This window comes from Dromaius novaehollandiae, chromosome 3 (genome assembly GCF_036370855.1).
Source record: "Dromaius novaehollandiae isolate bDroNov1 chromosome 3, bDroNov1.hap1, whole genome shotgun sequence".
NCBI lineage: Eukaryota > Metazoa > Chordata > Aves > Casuariiformes > Dromaiidae > Dromaius > Dromaius novaehollandiae.
The window spans coordinates 107,574,359-107,599,807 of record NC_088100.1 but is presented as its reverse complement, the minus strand read 5'-3'; the positions used below and the strand labels follow the sequence as shown (position 1 = coordinate 107,599,807).

Genomic DNA, 25,449 nt, shown 5'->3' with positions numbered 1-25,449 from the left:
TTAACATCTTATAAACTTACTGGCTCAAACGATTGGTTTGACATCGACAGTTTTGATTTAATGGAGAGTGAGTCAGCCTACAAACATTTATAGAATTAAAGCACGTGATTTCAAATGAAAATCTAGACTATTTGAAAACTATGAATTCATAGCAAAATAAAGCAAACAACAGCATCACAATGCTACTGCTTTACAGAGATACTAGGATGGTTATGGGGTAGAAACATCCCATTTATATGTCTTTGATGTCACAAAATTATCCTAATAGACTGTTTCTTCAACGATCGCCTGTTCTTAAACTGCCTTGCCATTTAAGGCAACCCGAAGCAATTTTTTCTTTCTGGCAGTATACGATTTTCATGCTAACCAGAAATCCATGGACCATAACACGGGTGTCTTTACAAGAAGAGAAACAGAAGAGCAAAGGTAATTTTGGACTTCACATTCTCCTCTGTCTCTGGGATGCAGAGGGCAGTGAAGCATGAGGAACTGTAGATTTGCTCTGGAGGGGGGTTTTACTGGAAAGCTCTCGTGTCCCACTAACCCCTAGAAACATTGTGAGTTTTGAATCCTTTTATATTTCAGGGGTTGTGGGCAGAGGAAGATCCGGACTGTAGTCATTGTATGTGTCATGTTTCCTTGAAAGACAGTGCAGTTTGCAGCACAGATCCTGGTAGGTGCCAAAGTATCATTTTGCAGCAGTCTTTTCTTCCACCTTCAGAAAAATGGATGGCATGGGAGATGACAGGTATAGAAAAACTGTGCATCATGGCAGCTTACAAATAGCTGTGTTGTAAGAACAGGACTGGAAAGTACCTGGATTTCTGCTAAAATGCTAGTAAAGCCCTGAAGAACCACCAAGGGGTAGGATGTCCTTTATGTCACTTTGTGCGCTTCATGTATCTTCATGTGTTTTCTGAGGATACCAGTTGGTTATTGAGAGATACTGCATCTTCCTACAAAGCCCGCCTCAGTTATAGCTGTGGAGCAGCGTGTCTCCCATAATACTGTTATTCCTGTGTGTAGATTTTCATTTCCACTTGCTCACTCCACATAGCCACTGATCCCCTTCAGCATGGCAGAATTTGTCTCAAATAGAAAGCTTTGGAAGCTTGTAGGCTTTTTTGACTACACGAGCTCATCTTTCAGAATAACTGTTGTATTATATACATTCAGCAGAACTAGAGCTAGTTACAGGAGTTGAAAGCAGACTTGCATCTAATGAATAACATTAAAATGTATAACATCTTACGGCTGCTTCCCAGATTATGACCACTTGAGATCAGGAGTATGCTTTTGAAGCAAATCACATTGTTTCTGCTTATTGTGTCTTGGTTGATATAGCAGAGTGTGCAAACTGGATTCCTTCCAGATGAAAGTAAACACAATGTTTTCCAACCACTGAAGAGCCTTCAGCCCAGAACACCAGACTAGAACTAGTACAAAGTAAATCCCCTGAAGCTCAGGGAGAGGGTTGTCAAGTTTTCAACACCGCTTCTCTCTCTAGACTCACTCTTTTTGTGCTGTACTACATCTAATGTGGGCAATAGCCTTAGTTTGCATTAGCGTATAAGCTAAAGCAAAATTTTCTTTCCTTCTCTTCACTTTTTAAAGGGTCAATAGTTCTGCAAATTACCTGGAAACCCTGAACCAAACTTGGATTTAAATAATAACATCTATTCCCTTCTTTCTTCTCTCAGCTACTTGTGATCTTTAAGTTAAATCAGCCATTTTTCTTATACTATAATGGATGAAAGAAAATTGCAGTTCCTAAGTACCAAAAAGGATCTATGTTAAAAAATTACGACCTCTCACAAAAACTGTGACATTTGCAGTTTATGCAACATGCAGCTATGAAGCAGTAAGACACCAAGAGTGTGAGCTGTTTAAATTTTTTGCTTCTGTTTCCATAAAAAATAAAATCTAGCAGTTTAAAATGCACACAGTATAACAGTTGAGTAAAGCAGGTGAAGGAAGGAAGGAATACACCCCAGAGCATTGTTTACCTCTGACTTTGTTTAATTTTATGAACTTAGTTTTATTACATAATCTTATAGTGTATTTCTAGTTTGTGTTATTATTTTAAACATATCATTATTAACAACCGCTGTACTGATTGTTGCCAGATCTCCTTTCCCATGTTGGATAGACCCATTTAGTGATGATTATTATTATTTATTACTTTTATATCAGAATTATGGAAGTCTCTTTGACTCCTCTTTAAATATTAAATAATTAAGGAAAAGGAAGACTCATCTAGTTGTGATACCATAGCCATTAATTTCAATGGCAAAACTGCCACTGATTGAATGAGCCTTGAGGCCTCATGCTGTATATACATCAGGTGATGTTTTTAGAAGACACAAAGTGAAAATATCTTTTCTGGAAAAATAAACTAATGTGTCTTTTTCTTTTTAAAGCTAAAATCATGCCTCAAAGATGAATTTTGACCTGATCAAGTTGATTTTTGTTTAAATATTAAAAACAATTAAAAGAAATCCTTTTAGACTGCAGTCTGCATAAATCCCAGCAGATACTTCTGAGGTGCACTAGAATCTTCAACTGTAAAATCCCTTAATAAGTAGCTAACCAAACCTCTAAAAGTTTGCTGACAGATTAAAAAATGTTTTCATGGCACTTATAAAGCCTGCAAATTAGATGCTTGCTCTGCAGTATCATATGTTATACGGTGCCATATGTACCACTTAGTTCAGCATGCTTTCTGGGGTTATGCATTTTCTGTGCATTTTTCATGCCAGATGACATAAGGTTCCTGTTAGAGGTATGGGGTGATTACATTTACATATGACTGGTGGAATTCAAACTGATATTTGACTTTCAGTCTTATGCAAATGACTAACATCCAATTTGGCACCAGTAAAATTACTGACCTTTCAAATGCTCATTTTGCTTCAAATGTCCAGTGGGACCAATATGGACATTGCTGTCTATATTTTATATCACTACATAAAGCCTTGGAATAGTTTGAGTTCCTTAGACTTCTACCTTCCTATGGATACTGGTAGATATTTTTCAGTACATGGCAGGAGTTATTGATCTCTGATAGACTTTCATATTTTTTTCACAGTTTGCACTCCAAGAGTTGCTTAGTCTACTTTGGAAAAAGTCTATCCATTACTCCAAAACCTCCTTAATTAATATTGTTGAGACAAATTTCTTTGCATATATTTTTTAACCTCGCTTGTAATCTTTTCTGGAAGGGTCTACAAAATAGAACTGTTTTTGAGAAGAGTGTTTGTCAAGTTAACTTCTTCTGACTGCCTGAAATTCTCTTTAATATTTTCCTAAAAATAGACTGAAAATGGGAGCCCATTCTACCTTGCTGTTAAGCAAGAGCCAGTTTCTGAACCCAAGTCATTCAATAAACTGTTTTAAGTGACATACTTGGAATTTGTCTGCTCGCTGTTGGAATTTTATGAATAAGATGGAAAGGAATTTTTAACAATTTAAAAAAATATCAGTCAGCTCTTCTAAAAGAAGTCATGAAATTGGGTGAGTGGAGTTTTCATAAGAAAGTTTGTTTCATATGAATTTTATTATAGTCCAACTAATATTATATTGAATGGGGTGGATAAGAGAAAATATTATCTGCTAAACAAGTGTATGAATCCCTGTTTCATATTCAGTATTTTAACTAATGATCTTTCTATCCAGATTTAGTCAATCTTGAATATTAAGTGTACATTTTCAATTCCAAACTTACATTTTGTTGAGTTGACTGTCCAGTATGTAACAGAGAGACATGATTTTCATAGTAAAAGGAAGACTGATTTATAAAGTAGCTCCAGTTATAAAATGCTGTTTGAATGCAGATAGAAATGCTGAACATAATGATCACAGCATTATCTTCCTAAGAAAGATCACGAAAGAATCTCCCTTCTCTTAGACTAACACATACCTGGCAACAATGCTAATGTCTGTGTCTCGCCTTCAACATATTTTAATTTATTCTGTAGGGCAAACCTTAGGCTAATATAAATTGTCCTAGGTTTGTAACAACAGCTTTGATAGCATAGACCAGCTGAATATTTGCTTCAGCATACTCCTTTTCATCTAACGTACTGAATTCTTACTATACTTTTAACTTAAATAAAGCATATGTTTTCAAAAGTTACTATTTAATAAAATTCAAGGCATTAAGAACAAGCTTGAAAGGTGAACTTCTGGAGAGAAAGAGAGAGAGAGCGAAAGACAGACAGACAGATGGAGAGTATCCTCTATCCAGCAATGACTAATATGATTAGAAATAGTAGTAAGATCGAGCTCTTACCTGTCTTTTATAAACCCACTGTTTTTGCTGATTAATAGAGCTAAATCCTTTCAAAATAGTTTGTTTTAATCATCTCTGATGCCCAGTTTTACTTCTGTGACTCAGTGGACATTAATTTGCTGTTAAGTGCTCTGTTACCTGCAAGAACACATGATGTGCCGGAGCAAAATAATAGGAGCAAGTTATTAACACTTCAAGGTTGACCCGCCCTTTATCCCAGAATTCTTTCTGTATGTCTTCTTATTGATCTGACTCATGCAGCTTTTTGTCACCTGGGAATTAACAATTCAATATTTTATTTGACCATTTATCTCTTTAGCAAAATTGTTGCAATCTCTTTGACCTTTTAAAATGTTTATGACAAGGCTTTTGCAGTTAATTGCACACATAAAAGACTAAATCCCTAAGATCAGGTCTAAGATCTGCAAAGAGCTAACCAAAACTTCCTTACAAGAACATTCTAAAGTATAATGTGAGTGTTTTGTTTATTTGCAATATAATTAGCGGAATAAAGATTTCCAATTCTGGGAGGACTGGTACTTGGGAGAGCGACTCTTGTCCTACCATCACAAAATAACACTGCTATGCTCTACTTTCCTGCTGCTTCTTTTTGGGGGGCTCGTGGGTGGAGGAGCATCAATTGAGGGTAAAAAATATCTAAAAATAGAATTGCTCATTAAAACTACAATTTATAAGTAGACGTGGATATGTTTTTTGTAGCTTGGTATTGGTGCCTACTGTGTGCATTATCTAAGCAGTAATTTTGCTGTGGCTGTGTGCCATGTAAGTCTTTGTATAATGGGAAGAGCATAGTATTTTTGGCTGAGATTCGTGGGACAGGACTGCCAGGTTTGTTGCTTCTTCTGGCAATGCTGTCTTACAGTAACTGTCAATAGGGGTCCTAACCCCCTGTCCAGCTGCTCTGTCCTGTACCACCAACCTGTGTCCTCAGATACCACAGCTCTCCAACAGTTTTCTGTAACATACCCGCTCAGTTTTCTGCAGTCACCCTGTTTCTGCCTGTTGTAATGGACTGAGGTGATGGTCTGCTGGAGTCTCTTCTGTGCAAAAGTTTCAGGTAGGGAAGAAAGTTGTAAGACTTTCTCCCACGGATACGAATGCATGATGGTATAGGGAGTAGCACTGACTGCATAGGTGGTAGGAGAAGTAGAGACAGCAGTGAGGAGTTCCCATACAGTACTGCAGGTTTTGCAGCCTGGGCATACTATAAGCATCTCCTCTCCTAGGGTTGTATGTGTTATACTGACATCAGCTCAGCTGCTGTATCAACCCACAGTCAGCCTGTTTAGAAGATCCTATCTTACTCTGGTAGACAGAACCTCTTATGATACCATTTGGGGCATCCCAATAATGATTTTCTGGTGTAAATCTGCATCCTGCCAGTAGAATTAATAGGGTTACCCTGATTTTCTTAGCTGCTGAACTGGATTATGGCTTCTACCTTGTGTATCTGAATATGGGAATCTACAAATGACTGCTCTGCACAAAGCATTAAAATTATGTAGTAGGCAGCTGTGAAAAAAGTGAGTTCAGTGGCACAGCTATGTGAAATTTCACAAAGCCAGAAAATGATTTCAGTAACACTGACACTGGGAAAACAAAACCAGTCACTGAAGAACCCTTGAACTGTTTTCTTAACTAGTAAAATATTTTTATGTGTGTTCATGAGTGACTAATTACAGAAGTCTATTTGTGCACATGTGCCATGTGCTGATCTCATTTTATCAAAGTAAAATGAAGTTCTGTGACTTCTCCAGCTGTGTATTTCCCAGAGCTCACCCAGCACATGTTCAGTGTACTTTCCTGTAATTTTCAAGGCCCCACTTTAAATGATAAGGCCTGAGGTGCTTGGCTTATTCACATCTGCTGCTTTCCTGGAGGTCAATCAAACAGTTCTTCATTCAAGAAGTAATGGGGTCTTACAAAGGAAAACAATTATTTCACTTGAAATCTATTGATCTGGTTTCTGTGGTTCATGTGGTGTTTTGGGTGCAGAACAGTTGCTTGAAACAATTTGAGATCAATTCAAGTGTAGCTGAATCAATAGATAACCATAACTGAAATGCACTAGTCTTGCTTTTTGTAAGAATATATTTTATGCTACCAGTAGTAATATGAGAATGCTAAGGGTGATCAAAATAGAAGGTCAAAATTAGAAGCTCTTTTTTATTATTGAAAACTCCTACTTCTAGAATCAAATTTCAGCCTAAAGGAAAGCTGAGACGTGAATAGGATTATGAAATATAGTGATTTTGTATTTTAAAAAGCATTTTTAGAAGACTTTTCCAAAGAGTTGGGTTCATTCCTTTTCAGTTCTGAATATTAAGCTCATCCAAAGCGAAATTTGCCAGATTAATGGCATTGTCAAAATGTTGATATCTTTAAATAATTTCGCCATAAGATGGCAAAATTTACATTTTTTAATTAATTTATTTCTACAATAAACTCTAGTGCTAGAAATTTGAGATTTTATAACCAAATCTCCTTTTTGTATTGCCAGCACAGTCAGTTTTTATTTTACTCATTTTTCTATTTGCCCCAGCTCTGTTTTCTGTTGAAAGTTTGTTCAGGCAGAAAATTCCTGACCATTCAAAAGAAGTTTGAAAACAATGGATGAGGAAAGTCAATCAGGGTATCAGAAGATGTAGTCTGACATTAACCCTTCGTCTTCTGCCAGAGTGCTAACTCACAATAAAACAAATGGAACAGGAGAAGCTTTTGCTAAAGCAGTTACTAAACGTTAGAGGTAATCATTTTGTTCTTCACTTAGAAAAAAATTGTTTTTAAAATCTTTCCTGTAGTATGCTGAGTCTGGTGGACACTGAAATAGGCAAGTTTGTTTTCAGCTCTGCAGAACGCTTCTGTAAATTGTGTATTCTGAAGGGATAAGAACGTTGTAGGATCTACAGAATGAGGATCATAACTAATTTTCTGAATCCCCCATTTTTATGGGAGAGGACAGCTATCAGAAAAAAATGCTTAGTTACTTGTGAAATAAACAGTGAAAGGCAGAAAGATTAAAAGCCCTTTTATCCTTTTGTGAATGTATTTTGGCTGAGAAAGAGTAGTGCTTTTGAATCTTGCTACTTTGTTTTCCTAAATCAATTATTTGACAAATGATTAGTAACAGATATGGGGAAAAACTTGCCACACTACAAATGTACACTACTATAGATTTTTACAAAGGACGGTTAGATTTTTAGAGATACTTAAGCAAGTTTTTGAATGCATAATTACACTTGAAAAGTACATTTCAAATATGTGGTGTTCAGATAAATCTGCTTGTTTTGCATGCAGAAATGCCTTTTCTTTGCAGAAGTGTAGATACCTATAGGCAAAAAGTATTGCATACAGAGCTGAGATTGATTTAGTCCTGTGAATCTTGGTAGTGTGAACTGCCTTAAGATATTCAGATTCAGGGAGATGCTTCAGATACTCTGCTATGAATTTAGTTAGTCATTAGGTCTTGCCTAAACTTACTGATTTCAGCAAAATACTCTAACAGCAATATTGCTCACATCAGTTGATCTCAGCAATGGATGCACCAAGAGAGCTGTAATATAGATGACTGCAACAGCTTCTCTCGGGGCTCTGTGGATTACATTTGTTTCTGGTACATTGGGCAGAGTGCAGTCTTCCGACTCTTCAAAATCTTCTCTTGGCTGGCACTATTCCTGAGCTGTTGTCTGCTCTCCACTGTGGCTGTGGCCAGGGCTGGTCTTATCCATGCAGTCAGTGTGTCCCCTGTTTCCTAGTGATCTGCCCTTGTAGATGTATAAGGCATAAAGTTATATCTCAGGATCCAGGACATAAAGGGAAATGTTCCCAACTTTATTGCAAGCAACATTGTTTTTAGCTTCTGTTCATGAGGGTTTGAAGCATCAGTCATGCTAATTACAGTGCAAAAAGGTGAAAGTCCTCTGCAACTGGCTTCCTTACCCATTTTTCCTTTCCCTGGCAAAGCAAAACTAGTCAGTGTTTTTCCAGGAAGCAGTTAGAGTTTCCCCAGTACCTCAGGAGTTACCAGAAATTTGTAGTTAAGGGAAGAAGAGCAAACAGCACCGTTCTCACAAGGAAGAAGGAGAAAAAGCCTAGCAGCACAGGGAAAGAAGAGTAAAACAGAGCCCCAAAGTCAAACTCATACTTAATACCAACCAGCTTCCCAACTGTCTGCAAACCAGGAAAAGAATATAACCTAGTTCAGTCATGTGGTATGCTGAAGATTTCAAATTAAACTAGAAACCCCTCAGTCCAACAACCATTGTAAAATACAAGGAAGGAAAGAAGCCAAAAACCCTGTTAAGAAATGTAGCCATGCAGATCAGCTCTAAAGATACTGTCAAGAAGAAAACGTGCTAATATAATACTTATTGTAGTGTCTTTTGGATCGTCAATATAGACCAGTGACTTTCTGACTATAAAGTGAACTTTATATTTTTATAGACATTGTTTCCACTTGGGTTTATCATTAAACCCTAATTGCATGGCCTAGCTCAGTTGTGTGCTAGTGAGAGGTGTTGGAGAAATGGGTGAGAGATGAACAGCAAGTAGTGATGAGGTAGAAGTAGGAGCGGAGACAGAGGGGGAAGGGAAGGAAGGAAGATTAGAGTAAAAGGACAAGAGAAATATACTAAAAAGTAAAAAACGTGTCAACAGGCATAATTGAAACCCAGACAGAAAGGTTTGGGAAAAGAGAGAGAGAATGGTAGACAGTAGTGACTGTAAATTGAGCCACTATCAGAACCAGTGGCTCAATATGCAGGACGGATACTCAAATGCTGCATAAATATACATTTTAGCTTACCCTAGCTGTCCAAGTTAATCACAGAGTTTGTGCATGGTAACTGAGAGTCCCCTACTGGGACTGGGCTGGATGGACAAACCAGATTAGCCCAAGAGACTGTCACAAGGCTTGGGCTAGTGCTACTGCTGCTCATCAAGTCTTCTGCCATTCCCATTTTCTCTGGTGGATTAAGACTGTTGCTGTGATTTTGTTGTTGTTACCTGGTTCACTGGTGTGGGATAATCTAGAGCCAGCTGCAGGTTCCTTAATACTGTGTCTGCTACAAAAGTGAAGTGGTGGTGAGAAAGACCCCCAACTACTAGGTTCCAAAAAGCATTATACAAATTAATTAATCCACAAGGGCTACTTCATGCAGAGAAATTACTTTTGGCCCAGGAAACCTTCGAACCACAAATTGTTGGAGGCTGCAGTCTGTGTTTGCCCTGTCATTATTCTTTCACATAGACATCTGCTATATGCCACTATCAGAGACAAGATACCAAACTTGGTCTGACTGGTACTGCTAGTCTTATGTATAGCAATGCCTTGTATAGGCTACAGGTACTGGGCAATGGCCTGTAAAGGCATCCTACTATCGTAACCTGAAATTAAGGGAGAATCTTCTCTGTGCATCTCTTACCCCGTGGTATGTTCTGCTTGAGTTACTCCAGAGGTGCTGCAGTGCAGAATAGACAGTAATGATCTGCAGTGCAGAATGGAAGGAAGAATTATCCTCAGAAACATTGCCATGGAAGTGAGAACTGCAGCAAACTGTGCCAACAGTTCTTATGTACCTGTCTCGTGTAGAGATCTTCAGTGGTATCTATATGTGCAATGTTATGAACAGTTCTTCGCAGTTAGGACTCTTACTCTGAGAAATATTTTTGAAAAATATTGGAGTTAATATTCAAGCTGGTTTCATTTCCTTTCACCTTTCTTTGTTTTAATGACTTCTAGTTCAAGTTCAGTTTCCGGCACAATGTTGAAGTGTGCTGTTCTCAGAACAAAATCCCTTTACTGTGAAGTAAATAATCTTAAGGAAAAATGGTGATGTTGGATGTTTTCATTTAACATACCAACTGGTATATCACAATTCATTTAGACTGCTACAAAGACTAATTAGAAACTGTGTGAAAGTCAGGTATCATAAGGAGTAGCGAATCTTCTAATTAGATAGAATTTAAAACCTGACAGAAAATCAAGATATTGAGGGTTATAGTGTGGAAGAAGGTACTTTCCTGTTCACCCAGTTCATGGGTGGACAGATAAATGCCATGTAAGGGTATGCTGTTTTCCTGTATGCACTTTCCCTGGTCACATTCAAATAAACACACAAATACCATCGCCCACTTGATGATCTGCCTTTATGGCATAAGGAGTTAAGTGGAAAAGATAGCTTATTAGACTAACATTGATGCCTTTCTCCATTACATGTTGTAAGAGGGAGTTATCAGGTCTGTGACATTTTAGGTCTTATGTTGTTTATGGGATAGAGCTTGAAAGAATGAAGTGGGAATGATGGATAAGCAGTATATCTTGTGGTTCTCTGTGTATTGGGCAGGCATCCTAGACCTCTGCAATCTGTGTTCGGGTCAAATAAATGCTAGGACAAGCCAAAGTAATTCTCTTCCAGTCCCAGGATAGTTCAGTAACAAATGTCCTTTAGTTTAGGCATAAGCTTCTGATAGTCAGAAGTCACAATAGTCAGTCTCAAGGCAGATTATAAATATATACTAGTCTTACTATTGGATGGGAAATTAATTGGTGAAGATTGGGTATTTTCGGGTAATGTGAACTTGTTAGCTTGTCTTTCCTGATTAGGTAGTTTTCTGTGAGCTCATTCTCGTTCTTCATAGGAGCAGTTATATTTTGATATAATGAAATATAGTTCTCATGCTTTTTATTGTCTTCTAACTTCTTCCTAGCAATTTTTATAGAGGCTTCTATCTGATCATATCCCAGAGAGGCGTTAGTGTGGATGAGTAGATTTATTTATGTGTTTTCCAGGCTTGCCGTTTGGGAAACTGACTTTCCCAGTCCTTTATGATACTCTTTAGGTGCCACAACCTTTCAGCTCCAAGACAGGCTTTTTAGCTGTTGTCTTCACTGTGCTAGCAATGACCATCTGCGAATGGATCTGTGTATTTCTAAGTATGAGCTTCAAGATACAAAATGCAGGCTTTGCTTTGAGCACTGTTAATCGTGCTTTCTCAAAACCCAAGTTAAATACGTCCCTCTGCACTACAGTTGGAATATACCATATTATGACTCATACAAAATGTTTTTATATAAAATATATTTAACATTTTAGCAGATACATATTGTTATTGAGTGTGTAGTATGGAAGGTGATCCGAGAGACAGACTAATCTAATATAAAAGTGATAGTGGTTCACTTCAGGCCCCTACCTGAACATGGCCAGTTGACATTTTGGGTCCAAGTTTAGAGAACCAATTTAAAGCTTGCTTTTTCGTTTTCAGAAAGGCTATTCTACAGTACTTAAAATAAGACACTCTTCCTAAATAACAACTGGTTGATTTTAGAATTTGTTATACAGAGAAGTTTTAAAATCAGATTGAATTTAAACTCGAGGAGTTTAGGAAGATTTCTTTCAGGGAGAGTCCTTCAGGGAGATTTCATACCACTGCTTAGCCCCGAGATGCTGACTGTAGAAATTGCGGCTATTATTTTCTAAAGCAGAATGTTAGTAAGCAAGATAGGAAATTAAAATCCTTAGGCAACACAGGAGACACTTCTTGGAAGAGAACAATTCTGGAAGGAACTCTTCCAACACCACTAGGTGTGTCAATACACTGTAAACTGTGCTTCGGCCTGACTCTAAAACCAGATTCACCCATCATCCTCACTGTGAAGTTTCAAATCTGCATCCAGAGGCTTTCTCGTCCTGAGCTCTGTCTCGTCCTGAACTGGAGCCTCAGCAGGCTTGTCTCCTCATGCTGGCCTGAGCTTTTGTTCAAGGTCAGAGGACTGGAGACAGGCAGCTCAGACCACTGGAGGGCATCCTGTGGTTGGCTCTTCCTAAACATAGTATGAATGGTTTTGAGCTGGAATGACACTGGACTAAGCTTGCAGTGTGAGTGGAAAACAGTCAGGAATGTGGACTGATACACAGACTCTCATTTCTGAGCTTGCTCTTCCCCTCACAATACAGAAGCAACCAGAACAAAACAGGTAGTGAAATATGTTGTATAGTTAGCTGGAAAAAAGGATTCAATCTGAAGACTCCTTCAGGAAATAGAAAAACGTGCCTGAGGGAACAAATGGAAAAGAGATAGTTTAAGAATTGTCTTGGAAATTGCAAGGACCAAGGAAGCACTTGAAGATCAAAAAGTCAATGGTTGGTTGCATTTGTGCCTCATATTATTAAAAGAAGCTTTGAGTTGTTGATTCTCAGTCCTCTCCTTGTATAGTTGCAGCAAACAGCCAGCGTAGGTCATGTTTAGCAGTGATTTCACTGCATCTGCAGCATAGGAAAAGGATTCTATGTGAGGACTACCGGACAGAAAAACACACGTTTTGGCTAGTGTCCCAGTGGGACACTACTATATATGTTATGGAAAATCTTTTTTTTTTTTCATCAATGTGGTGGAAAATACTTTCACACTTTTGCAAAGCCTTTTTAGCTTGAGAGGACTCTGCTGTCTGAAGACTTGAAGAGCTGGAAACTTAAGGTGTTCCATCATGGGAAATATTTGCATTCTGACACTGAGAGCAGACATTATAGGAAAAGTTGGTGGAATGGGAAAACATTAGGAAATAGCTTTAATGTTTCAGGGAATTCCATTTGTTATTTTCACCTAAAACCTGTGTAATTTTAGAGCTACATGAAACCAAATGTGGAATGACAAAGGGAGGTTGTATTTTGGAGAGGAGTGCATGTTTTGTAAGACCAGGTGGTTTTCAGAGATGCTGGTTTTGAGCCTTTGCTCATTATAAAACGAAAATGGAAACCCAAAAGGAAGATTTCAAAGCAAACAAATTCCTATGCAGTCAGTCATTATCTGTCATCATGTGTAGACACAAAGTGTATCCAAATAACCATTTATAATTCATTTGTGATTGAGGTATCCTACCACAGATTTAATAACAGAAAATACAGCTGAAATTTATATTTTAGTAGTGTTTTTGCCATTTCTGTCTTTCAAACCTATAAAAATGCTTGTAGGTTTATCATTTCAATGTGGTTTTTAATTATTTAATATCTACTGTGAAAGCCTATGTTTGGTCATATAAGTGTTCACTGGATAAAATCGGATACAATATATTCTAAGTGAATGATGAAAAAATAGTAAAATAAAAAAAAAACAGTTGGCTCGCTGACCTGCTGTTGTCAACACTTCATGACCTTGTCATTGTTTATGAGCCCAAAAGAAGCAGGTTAATCAAGGACAGCTATTTGAATTTGCTTGGGACTACTCCTGATACTTTAATCTAGCTCTGGGTGTTTATATGTTCTCTTGAGAGTCCAAGGTTTTCAAAGCAGATGGGACAGAAGGACTTGTCCTAATACAGGCATTGAAAAGTGCCCAGGACACCTGTGTCTATCTTGTTCTTTATCAGCTATTGTATGCTGATGCCTCCCAGAAGGGTGCAACGGAAAGGGAACAGTTGTCTTAAGTTACCTGAGTGAGACTGAAAATTGGGAACTTCAGAATATATGGATCATTACTAGTTTGAGACAGAAATGACATCTCCTTGATGAAGGAGGGAGGGGTCCCAATGCCTTCAAGGAACACACAGCAGAAGATGGAAATTCCTAACCTTCTCACAGAAAAAAGGTGCAGTGCCCCTTCCCAGACTGTCTGCTGAGAGGATGGTGACTGATGGGAGCAGAAGTAGCAGAAAAAGAGGAAGGCATACACATAATGGAAATCTGGTGCTAGTGAAACCTCACCATTCGTAGTCTGATGCCTTTCTACTGTCCCAGACTGATACACTTCCTAGGATCATGATTAGAAGATGACAAACACCCCCTTCCTGCAAATGTGGCATCTTAATTAATTTAATCAAATGTAAGATTACAAATAGGGACAAATCATAACTATATGGTTGCTATAGATTGTTATGGTTGCTATGGTTGCTATTCCATTCATTTTAGAATGGAAGTAAGGTTGAGTGCCTTTTCCCAGCAGTTTCATAACTTAATGTGTTTGGATTTCTTATACATATATATTACATATGTTATATGTGTAACTTACATATGTCTATAGGTTTTATCTGAAACTTTAACTCTTAAATTCCTGTGTTTGAAGCTTTTTCTTGAGGAATAACCCCTATAATACTGTTATCCTTAATTTAATGCTATTGTCCAAAATCCTGTTTAACATGATTTTTGTTTGGGAGTAAATATTAGCCTCTTTGAAGGTAGCACTTGCTGTACCTGGGAAGGTGTAACTTCTGAACTAAGAAAGACCTGCTCTTGTTAAAACTGGAGAGAAGAAAGTTTCTGAGTTCCTTTGGCATACTGCCAAAATGCTGTGTGTAGCACATATGGTTAAACAGTCTTACAAGGCTAAAGTCTGATAATTCTGTTTCATGATCAGCTGTTTGTCTGCCACCTCTTTGATGTGAAAGTAGTGTAGCAAGTACTCAATAATTTACATACTGTACAATATAGCCAAATATAAATGATGCATTATTCTTCCATTTAGCCCCATTTGAATTGATTGATTACCAAATCTTCCATTTATCATTTCTCAGCATTGTGATTATTTATAACTTTTGCTGAGTTTACAAAGTAATGCATCAATCAAGAAGCTGAGTTGCACTTTACTGATTTATAATGAATATTTTAGTGATCACTGCTTGATCCCTGTATTGTTTATTTATTTAACTTTGTGAATATTGAACTTGAAAGGGGAGCCAGAAGATATGGGGCCAAAGCTAATGCTGAGAAAGATAATCCCCCCCTCTTTTTTTTCTTGTTTTGCATTACTGACTTTTACTGTTGTAATTTTTGCTTTAGAAAAAGATGTATCACAAAAAGGAAAGACAATGCTGATAATTTTACTGATGAGACTGAGAAGGGCTTTTAAATAAGTGGACCAGTAAGGATGATGCCTCTTTCTCTTTTGGGCTTTCTGTGTTCTGGTGAAAGGGTTATCCATAGTAGATCTTCCACTAAGTTCGACCCCAAATCTAGATAGCACTAGCTTTGTGCCCTCCTGCCTTGCTCCTGTAGCTGTGGGAAGAGTGGGTCTTGGCAGGTCTGTCACTGAGGATCAGATCCCTCTGGGCTTTCTCCCTAGTTTGGGTCAGGAATGCCTGGGAAGCTGGTGGGACATCAGTTTCTAGCGAAGGCGCAGAACACCCTGGCTGTCTGTGAGCCCTGGTGCGGGTTCTGCAAGCTGGAGCACTCTGATTTTCAAGGAACCGGGTAGCACTCGAAGCTGGAAACTTTCCAAATACCCTGAAACCCAGACTGCTTGACTCCAATCCTGATGGCAATTCAAATCAGTAGTGCGGATCCACAACTGACCAGTACTATTGATGATCGTCCGTGTGCCAGGACTGGATTGGGGCGCTGGCCAGTGCCCCCTGGGCCAAAGCCCTGTGGAGGGAAAGAGCAGGATACCTTTTTATTTTCCTTCTACCTGTACTGAGCAGTAACACCTGCCCATGGCTGAGGTTTCACTTACTCAGCTCCTGAGATCTTCTTCATGGCCTTGTTGCATTTTCCCTAGGAGTGGCCTTAGACAATATGACCTTTGAGGACTAGATTTTTCTTTGTAGGCTGTTCTACAATGCAAGCTCATTTCAACCCTTTTCGTAGGCTGAGAACTAAATATGTTACACTGGAAACATAACAGTGCAGCCTATCAGCTTTCCTTGCCCTGGATCAGCTTCCTATATTTCTCCACAGGAGCAAATCAGCCTTTCCCTTCTCCTTCCCCTCCACGTTCCTGATCTGACAGTTACTCCACTGGAAGCTAAAGGAGGGAGCCAGGCCTGATACGTTGAACACTGAAGACTTCTCTATTTAAAAACAGTAATCCCAATTCATTCTTTTGAATGAAGCAAGTTACATTAGTGATGAATTTGAAGCTAGTAAAACAGAGAAAATGTGGGTGTTGGCCCTACTAAAAATTTCCTACTCAGACTGGAATAATTATTAAAATCAATTGAAAGGAAAAATCACAGAATAGGTACTTTTGTGGCTATTGATAGCTTTTATGTTTTAGCACTATGTAACCTTTTGTGGTTTGGTCTCAGTGAATTGAATTTTTGTTAAAAATTACACTAATGGTAGCAAAATGAAAAAGTGTGTTGCTGGAGATGTATGTAATGTATAGATCTCTGGGCTTCTACCATATCTGCTATCCTTATTAACATTTGCTCTGCTAAAAGAAAAGAAGATTGAACATAAAAAACTGAAGGTCGTCTATACAGTTGTCTCAATAGCAATCTGTGTGACTTTAACCCTGTTGAGGAAAAGTAATTACCCTTTGGCTTCTGATGACCTCAACTAACCTTTGTTGAAGAACCAGAGAAAATAAAGGCTGACCAACAGCCTGCCCTTCCTGCCCTGTGGTTAACCCGCTCTGTGAATGAAGAACACTCTCAACAATAGAATGTGAAAATGTTGCCATGGAAATATCATTGGAAGAAGAAACAAAAATCTATTACAATTAATAGTGTTTTATTAGGTGCCTCCTATAGAACTGTTTAATCCATGGAAGTTGCTCTATCTTAAGATTGGGGGTCAGAAAATTCAGGAGGAATAAAAGAGGAAGGGAGAGTTTGCCTCTTTAAAAATTCAAGAGCTGTTGACAGAGCAAGGGTGGTTTGCAAGAGATAAAATAATCAGTTGTATCTTGCAAACTATAAGTATGGGAAATGATAGAGAAGAATAAATGCAATTACAGTAATTGCAAATGATAAACGCTAGCTATCCAACTGGTCAGGAAGTGTATTGATACACAAATATTGTGCTTTTGTTATTTGGCAGATTACAAGGGTCATTTATCTTTTCATATTTTTCACACTACCCAGTTCTTGCCTAGAGAACATCAGGTTATTTGCAGAGTGTAGGCAGTATTTCTGTATCTGGCTTTTTCGAAATTGGGTCCTATAATGCTTTTATTGTGATTTTTTGCTCTTTTTCTATTAATTAAATTTAACATCTTACATTACATGATGTTACAATTCTGTTAAATTCATTAGTCTAGTTTGGTTCATTTTAGGCAGAATCTTGTGCTATTCTTTTCCCTCAGTAACTGGTCACTTCAGTTGGAGCTGACAGTGCTGCACATTTTCAGAAGTCGTTTACCAGGTTCTAACAGATGTTGATATTTCTTTGACTACACAAATAGACAAAATTGTGTAGCCATTAAAAATCTACATGTTGATGACCTACAATATGCCAGTTTCTAGTGCATGCTAAAGCATTTCAATTAAGAAAATTCTGTGACATTTCCTTTATAATGCACAAATTACAATATGTTGATTAATGTAAGAAAAAGTTTTGAATGCACGTTTCTATACATGTTTACCTAAGCAACTTTAAATTATCTTATTGCTGTTAAGAGAAATGAGAAATCTTATGAGGTTCAGATTAAGACATATTAATACACTATTTTATGTGTATGTTTTCTATTAGAAAATGAATTCAAAATAACACATTTGTTATCTTTTAAAAATGATGCACAAAGGAATACATCAGCTTCCTTTCTTTCAGTCTGGTTTCCAAAGTACAAATATTTAAAATGTTAAAAAGATTTAACTGAAATACCTTCTTTAGTATTTTTGATAATCTTGCATAAATGGGAGCAGGACTGTGCCCTACCTGTATGTTTCCTCTAATAAAAACTGAAAGTGTGAGAAGGGTAGGTCTTGCAGTAAGCATCATATTACAACCTTTTCCTTCTTTTGAAATGGTGAATATGAATATTTTTCTTCAATACTTTCTATGTTTTGTCTCCCAGTAGTACCGCTGTGGATTTTCACCATGAGAATACCCTTCAGCTTAAGTATATTTTGAAATGCTAGTTTGAATAGGGAACAGAGTATGCTGGCCAGAAATAAACTTTTATTTGTGAATGAAAAAGATCTGTATTGCAAATGCGGCCATTTTCTTAAATGTTTCCTAGTTATAAAATGATTACCCAGTTTTTAAAGTTTGTTTACTGTTCCAAATTTTTGAACACACAGCACACTATGTCTAGGTTTAGAATTGCACTAGTGATAATACACCCTGCCTTTTGTTTATAAAATGTACCCCTAAAACTACCTGTCTTTTGCTGTATTTATTTATAGTTGTGTGAACACTTAAAATGGCTTTGGTCAGATTTCTTCCACTATATGAGCTTGTGTTTCAAATTATCAAAACAATCTAGGTCCTGGATCAAAGCAATGTGTTTTCATTAATTTTCAACAATTATTTCCATGTCACTGGCTCCTAATGATTGTTTGCTCATATAACTCACCTGGTTATGGTGCTGTGGAGAACTATTACCTGTTTCATTGACTGTTTCACTTTTTCCCTTGGGTTAGTGCCAAGATTTTCATGCTAATCCCTTTCCGTTTCCAAATGCTCTAGGTCCATGGCATTCTGGCTGAAGCTTAGAGCAAAAGTCAAGAAAGTCCATCAGCACATGTGGAGTTTCTGTTGCTATGTTTATTAGAGAGAGGGGGAGAGAGAAAAACAGAAGGAGAAGAATTACAATGTGTTACTCAAAGGTAAGCATATTGATAGCCTGCTGTGTTCTCAATACTTTGAGGAGTTTGAGAAATTCCTTTAAAATATGCATATCATATTACTTCTAGATTAGAAGTTGTCATTAAGTCTTTTCGTCTTCACTTTTGGATTGTGTTCTGTCATCTTTTAGTTGGTATGGAGACTACATCTTTTTCCATTTTAGCCTGACATAATTCTAAGGCCTTAGAAATGTTTGAATTCAACAAAATTTGAATTTGAGGGATCTGTAAAGACAGAAGACTAAGGGAGCTTAGAAACATTAGTTGTTACTGAATGTTTGCACAAGAACAATTTTCTGACTGAATTACTAGTGAGCTGTAGATACTTATTCTGCTTTATAATGTGTTTCTTATAAAATGTATTGTTGTTTGTCATTAAATACAAGCTCTATAATTAAAGTGTTTTTTTACTACAGCACTTTTATTTTGATATGACCATACAGGTGTATGTTATGTTATGCTAAGCATAGTATAACTTACATAAAAGAAGTAGGTAATATCAAAACAAAATAATATCAGAAATGCTCTTAATTGAGCTGCAAAGTCTGATCACATGCAAGCACATTCTTTAAAAACCTAAAACATATTTTTACTTAAATTATGTTCTGTTCATCTGTTCACTGATATTTTCACCATAAAACAGACGAATGTAGTTTAGTAACTAATGATGAATCTCGCTAGCCTATTATCATACATATGTGATGGAAAGTCAGGAATCACATTATTTCTATATTATTCTGCCCTGATAAATTCATAGACATATATAAAATACGAGGTTTTTAAATACACTACAATTCTTAAAGCTTTAATTGATCTAACATTGCATAACTGGTGTATTTAACTATTGGCCTCCTATTGTTCTATAGCATTATCTAAAAATATTATGCCTTTTAAGAACAAGTCTTACAATACCAAGATTTAAATATTTTATGAATGTTATAGGGAGAAAAGAGACATAATTCAGTTATTAATGCTAATTGTGGCAGAAATATTAATTATAACAAGCTTGCTTCATGGCAAACTATAATATTGAAAGTACTGAATGAACATCTGATTCTCAAAAATCTAAATACAATCTGAATATCCAAGGCATTGCAAAAATGTTTAGGGTTTATTTTAGCAATTTACACAAGCTACAGAAGAGGTATTTTTATAAAATACTATGGCATTTATGTAGCAAATTACTGTCATTTTAAAGACATCTACTAGATATTTATTAATAACACAGCAATAAAGCATTGAATATAGTTTGGATAAGTGTTCACTGGTAGCCTACATCACAAAAACAGATAAGTAAATCTTTATCTTGGATGGTTTTGTTTTTAAATCAACAGCAGTATTAGATATCCTGAAAGTTACCATAGTCATTAAATACCTTATAATGCTGTATCCCTGGTAATCCAATTTACAAAACTATATTCTCAGCAGAAAGTCCTGGGGAATATAGTAGTTCTCTTCAGTAAGCCCTTTCTGCTTTTTCTTGTCATGAAGCAATGATGGTACATTTTTATCCTGTTGATAATTTGACTCTCTTTAAACTATTTCTTGTTGACCCACTGGATTGGTCTTTATTAGGGTGGAGGTAGCTGGAGGATTGAACGACTGCAGACCATATATCATTCTTCCTTTTTTACTGTGCCTTAATATTCAACATAGCATCATTATTCTGAGGCAAAAAGAGAAAAGCTGGTCCATCATATATTCCACACATTGCTAGTCTTTCCTTTATGTCCTGCAGTGCTAGAGAGGGGGATTATTGCTGCAGAAAAAAAAATCTGGCCATAGTGTAGGAATAATCACTGCAGTCCAGCTCACCCCCACACCTCTCTTTCTCTTTCTCTCTCTCTCTCTCTCTTTCTCTCTCTCTCCCTCTGTTTGAGGCCCCAGCTGATTCAGTCTGCATCCATCCATACATAAATCATTGCCCTTATTCTATTGGTTACATGGTACATGGCAAGTATTGATTTTTTCCGTTGCCTCATTGCTGGAGAACCCATGGTTTTTGTGAGACTGAAAATGCAAAATTTTTTGCTGGAGATCTTGTCAAGGTACAAAAATGACAAGCGAGGAGAGTGCTATTTTAAGGTTTGTGTGACTTAAAAATTTTCACCTTCTTTGTTCTACTCTACAATTGTCTGTGTCCCAAAAAGTCGTGGCTTGTTTAATCACTACTGCTTTAGGTAGGCTTAGTGGCTAAGCAGCCAGAGAATAAGTAAACAGAAACAGGGCCTGATCATTCTGAGAAAGGCATTGCTTATTTGTTAAAAGTTTAATTATCTTCTGAAAAATTAACAGAAAAATAAAAAAGGATACAAAATAATGACATTTGAAGGGAAGAAATGAATCCTCAGCACAATAGGATAATATGGTGTAAAAATGGACATTTTTCTTCTATCTGCATAATACAAAAATATGATACTGGACTTAACTGTTAAGATAGGTCTTCATAGCATTTTGAAACATATTTGCTAACCCTTTTTCCAGTATGATTTCTGTATTGAGTTAGTTTTTCTCAGCATTCAAAATTGCCTGAAAATGCCTCACAAAGATGGCACATGGCTTCCTCAAAAAGTGTATATGAGGAATAGGAAGACTGGATTATGAAATCAGATTATGAGATGTTCTAGTTCGGTAAAACAGAATTCCTTGTTATAAGACTCGCTCTTACGAGGAGCCTGATCCAAAACCTATTGGAGTCAACAAGAATGTTTTCACTGACTCAGTAGGTGCTGGATCAGCTTCAGATTGCACAGAGGCCAGTATTTTCCTGTGTGGGATACCATCACTTTCCCCTGTTTTGAAGAAGAGGTAAAATGGGATAGGATGGGTGGATTATATGTAGATGTAGAATTTTATTATATTTCTTCTCATTACATATTTTAACTCATTTAAATGAAATGTATGCAAATGTGTACAAATTTGCTTTGATGCCTGTAATGTAAAATGACCCATGCTGACCCCAACCCCGACCTCTCAATTACCGTATTTTGCTTTTTATGGTTGTTTTGAAAGCCACTGCCCCTTCTTGTCTGTATTACACCACTTTTAGACCCCAGTCTTCTACTAAACTATATGTACACTCCATTTAAGTCATTGTACCCAATTTCTGCCAATTGCACATCCTGAGCAGCCCATATTTTCTATATTTTGTGGAGGTGCAAAGCAAATACCTTGAATCATAATACAGCTTTAGAGCTCTTGTGCTGTTGGGGCTGTAGAAATGGATGATAAAGCAAAGATTATCACCAGGGAACCTCCAGCCAGAGACCCTCACTTACTATACTGGACATACAGAGGCTGGAAATGTAGTGTGCCACTGCTGCTCTGAGAACCAGGGCCGAGCTGTTCAACTTGCCCATTCCCCTGGCTGGCATCATTCCTGTGTGAAACAATCTGTGCCGATCAAAACCTTGGGTCATGCTGGCATGTGGGCCATCTCCCTCAGACATGATTAGGGTAATTGCCTCCCTACTAAAGTTCTTCTTTTTTGAATATAAGTTGCAACTGTATTTAATTAAATTAATATATAAGAATATATAAAGATTTATTTTTAAAACAAATAAGACTATAGGAAGCATGAATTTTAGATTCAAAATACTGTGTAATCCTTTTGCTCCAGAAAAACGACAGGGCATTGCCTTCAGCAAATGAGGTAGTTGCTTTGCCAGAAATGTAGTATTACTGAAAAATGTGCCTTTTGTCCCACTGAAAAATGTAAATTTTTCTACTGTTTGTTTTATACACACAGGTCAGACCCCTATTATATTCAACAGTAATTTTTGCAGTAATTCAAATGAGGATTGTTCTGTTATCCGTGTGAAAGCGATTGCATAAAAAGGGTTTGTTACATGTCTGGGTATTAATCATTGGTACCAATTCTCTGGTTTAAGTTCACTCCTTTAACCTTTATTAAAAAAAAAAAAAAAAGAGGGTTATTCAGCTAGCTGGGGTATACTTTATCAGCCTCGCACCAGTAGTTCAGTGATTAAAACACAAAGAAAAGATATTAAATAAATTGTAGTCTGAATAATACCAATGGGTTTTCATCAGTTTCTTATGGAGTAACAGGATACAACGTGCTTTCAGAGTTTGTTGCCAAGTTTCCCAAGCTTTTAGGACTGTTCTTCTATATGGACATATTCGCTTATGTATGTTCTCTTGGAGCCACCCAACCTGAAGTTTAGGCATTCTCAAGATGACTGGCCTATCTATGTTGAAATATTTTTCCCACAGTCTACGCTATTCCTTTACTGAGGTATATTTGTCTCTCAGCTCTGGGGCATTTTGGTTCAAAGCTTGGCATACGTTGTACAAATACAACACAGAAATACTTCATATGGATGCTCCATGGCATGACCATTCTTTGTTTTTTTTCCCCCCTTTTGAAATCATGCATTGTGTTTTCTGTTGGTCTTTTGTGTAGAAGGATGGATGCTCTGCTCACTGTAGTCAGCATATGTACATCATACTCACCAGGCCCTGTGATACCAACTGTGGTACTGACTGAGGTAGATTTTTAGTATGCCTTGAGGAGTTCAGTTGTTACCAGTCATGGGAATAAGACAAGTATGAACTTCCTAAATTCGCCAACAGGGAGACAAGAATTGGTCTTATTAACGGGACTTCCGTCACTGGCTGCACAAATCCTTCCTGAGAGTTTCTCTGCATGAGGTCAGATTGTTAGCTCTTGGAAGCTTAATGATCCTGAATCACAGGCTATTGTGCTTGGGTTTGAACAAGGGAACACCTTAGATTTTCTCCTCCCTTGAAATGAACATAAATCACTCTGAGTCCTGCAAAAGTCCTTCCAGTGTGTTTAGAAAATTGTCTTAATGTTGCCAGTTGTTTTCAGAAAGAAAATGGAATATAGACAGTGTGATTCCAGAGCATGGGCCAACACTTAATCTTCCTTCAGATCTTACGGGAGAGCCCATACCCGTTGCTCTCCAGGAACGTGGGCAGTTATATGAAGCGTGGTGGGACTTTCTTCATACCACTCAGAGACTGCTAGAAAGGGGAGTCAGCTACTCCCCTGGGCCAATACCACTGCCTTTAGCTGGTCACTTACGCATGTTGATGGAGGCACCTAGCTGTGTAGATGGCTGCACAGATCTTGTGGTCAGCTGTGCTATGCTACTGCCCTCAAGCCCATGTTGAATCTTTGTTGTGCTCTCATCAGCCAAATCCTTATAACACTTTTCCATCCTGATTTGTGATACCAAGATAGATCTAGTGCAGCCAGTTCCTCCAACTTCTTTTTGCACATCTCTCTTTGAGAAGGGCAAGCACTGGCCCTTGAAGATGGGCATGGGAATTAATAAATAACAGTGACAAAAGATGAAAGGGATTTTTCCAGTAACAGCCAACAATAATATCTTTGTTGAAAACATAAATGGAAAGAACAGACTGTCCTATATGTTACCTAATAATATGAACTGAAAACCATGTTTGTGTAAGATATAAGTGAAACAATCAGGGAGAGTTAACCAGTGGCATTGCCTGAGCACAGAGGGCAGAGAGGGCTGGCCCTTTTCTCCAGTGATGGAAAGCCAGCCAGCCAGCCCAGGGTGCCAACACACCACTGCTCTGCATGGTGTTACGCTAGATCCACAGTTAGGATGAGCTGTAGACTCAGCCTGCACCATCCTAACCAATTTCTCTTTCACCCGTCTTTATTGACTTCACATCCCCACTGTGCACAGTGGTATTTCTGCTAATGAAACATCAGAAAATTATGAGTCTGTTGGGCAATAGCAGACTTTCATCCTCAAAGGCCTTCATAAATAGGGCTTGTGATACAGAAAAATAAGTCTTACTAGTATTTCCATTTCATAGGTGAAGAAATTAAGTGACACCAAGAGCTGGTATTGAAGCTGAAGATATGTTTTAGAGCTCTTGCTTGTGACATACATGTGGGAAAAATTGCTAAAGAACAGTTCATACATGTGGAAGTTTGACCCCTATAATGCTGTCAAGGGCAATGAGTTCTTCAGTGATTTGCTTAGCAAGCATTAGTCACAAAAGCATCTGGCTCAGCTCAAACCTGTACATTGCATTTTCTCAAATATCAAAAAAAACAAAAACAAAAACAAAAACCCAACAACAGAGAAGAAAATAGCAACACAGAGTCTCTTTTGGAGGAGGGCCTGCCTCTTTTTCTGCTTTTCTTAGCCTGTTGTTGTGTAAATCACGCTTTTATACCTGGCAAATTAGCTACACGCTCTGAAACATGCTGTAGGAAGTCTGTTGCAGACATATCCATTTAAATAGGAGAGTAATATAGTGCCACTTCATTTAACCCATGCTGAATGGTGCATAAGATCCCAGAAAAGTTATTCAGCAATAATGTTAAATTCCATCCCTGTGAAGAAAAAAATATGTGTGGACTATACAGTTGAAGCCTGTAGTTGCAATAAAATCCAGGAAAAGGTTATTTTACCTGAATTTATCGCTTAGCAACCAAGAATCTACCTCCAGAGAATGCTGTTCAGTGGGTTACCAAGTAACTGCCTGTGACAATTACCAAACAGCTGGCCCGGTAATCTACATACCCTTTAACCTCAGTCAGCTGAAAGATGGGCTGATGACAGCTAACAAACAATAGAAACACACCCTAATATTTTATTTAAGAGCTGAG

General features: G+C 37.5%; 2 long non-coding RNA genes across 2 annotated transcripts in view; one reads left to right on the top strand and one right to left on the bottom strand.

Moving 5' to 3' along the window:
- The window catches only part of LOC135327937 (uncharacterized), a 31,194-nt gene extending 26,763 nt beyond the window's left edge, over window positions 1–4,431 (bottom strand). Inside the window, exon 1 of the long non-coding RNA XR_010388588.1 lies at window positions 4,292–4,431. This is a non-coding gene — a long non-coding RNA (uncharacterized LOC135327937). The remainder of the gene's footprint in view (window positions 1–4,291) is intronic.
- LOC112988176 (uncharacterized) overlaps window positions 1–25,449 on the top strand; it is a 154,804-nt gene that overhangs the window by 34,592 nt on the left and 94,763 nt on the right. Inside the window, exon 2 of the long non-coding RNA XR_010388113.1 lies at window positions 18,655–18,794. This is a non-coding gene — a long non-coding RNA (uncharacterized LOC112988176). The remainder of the gene's footprint in view (window positions 1–18,654; window positions 18,795–25,449) is intronic.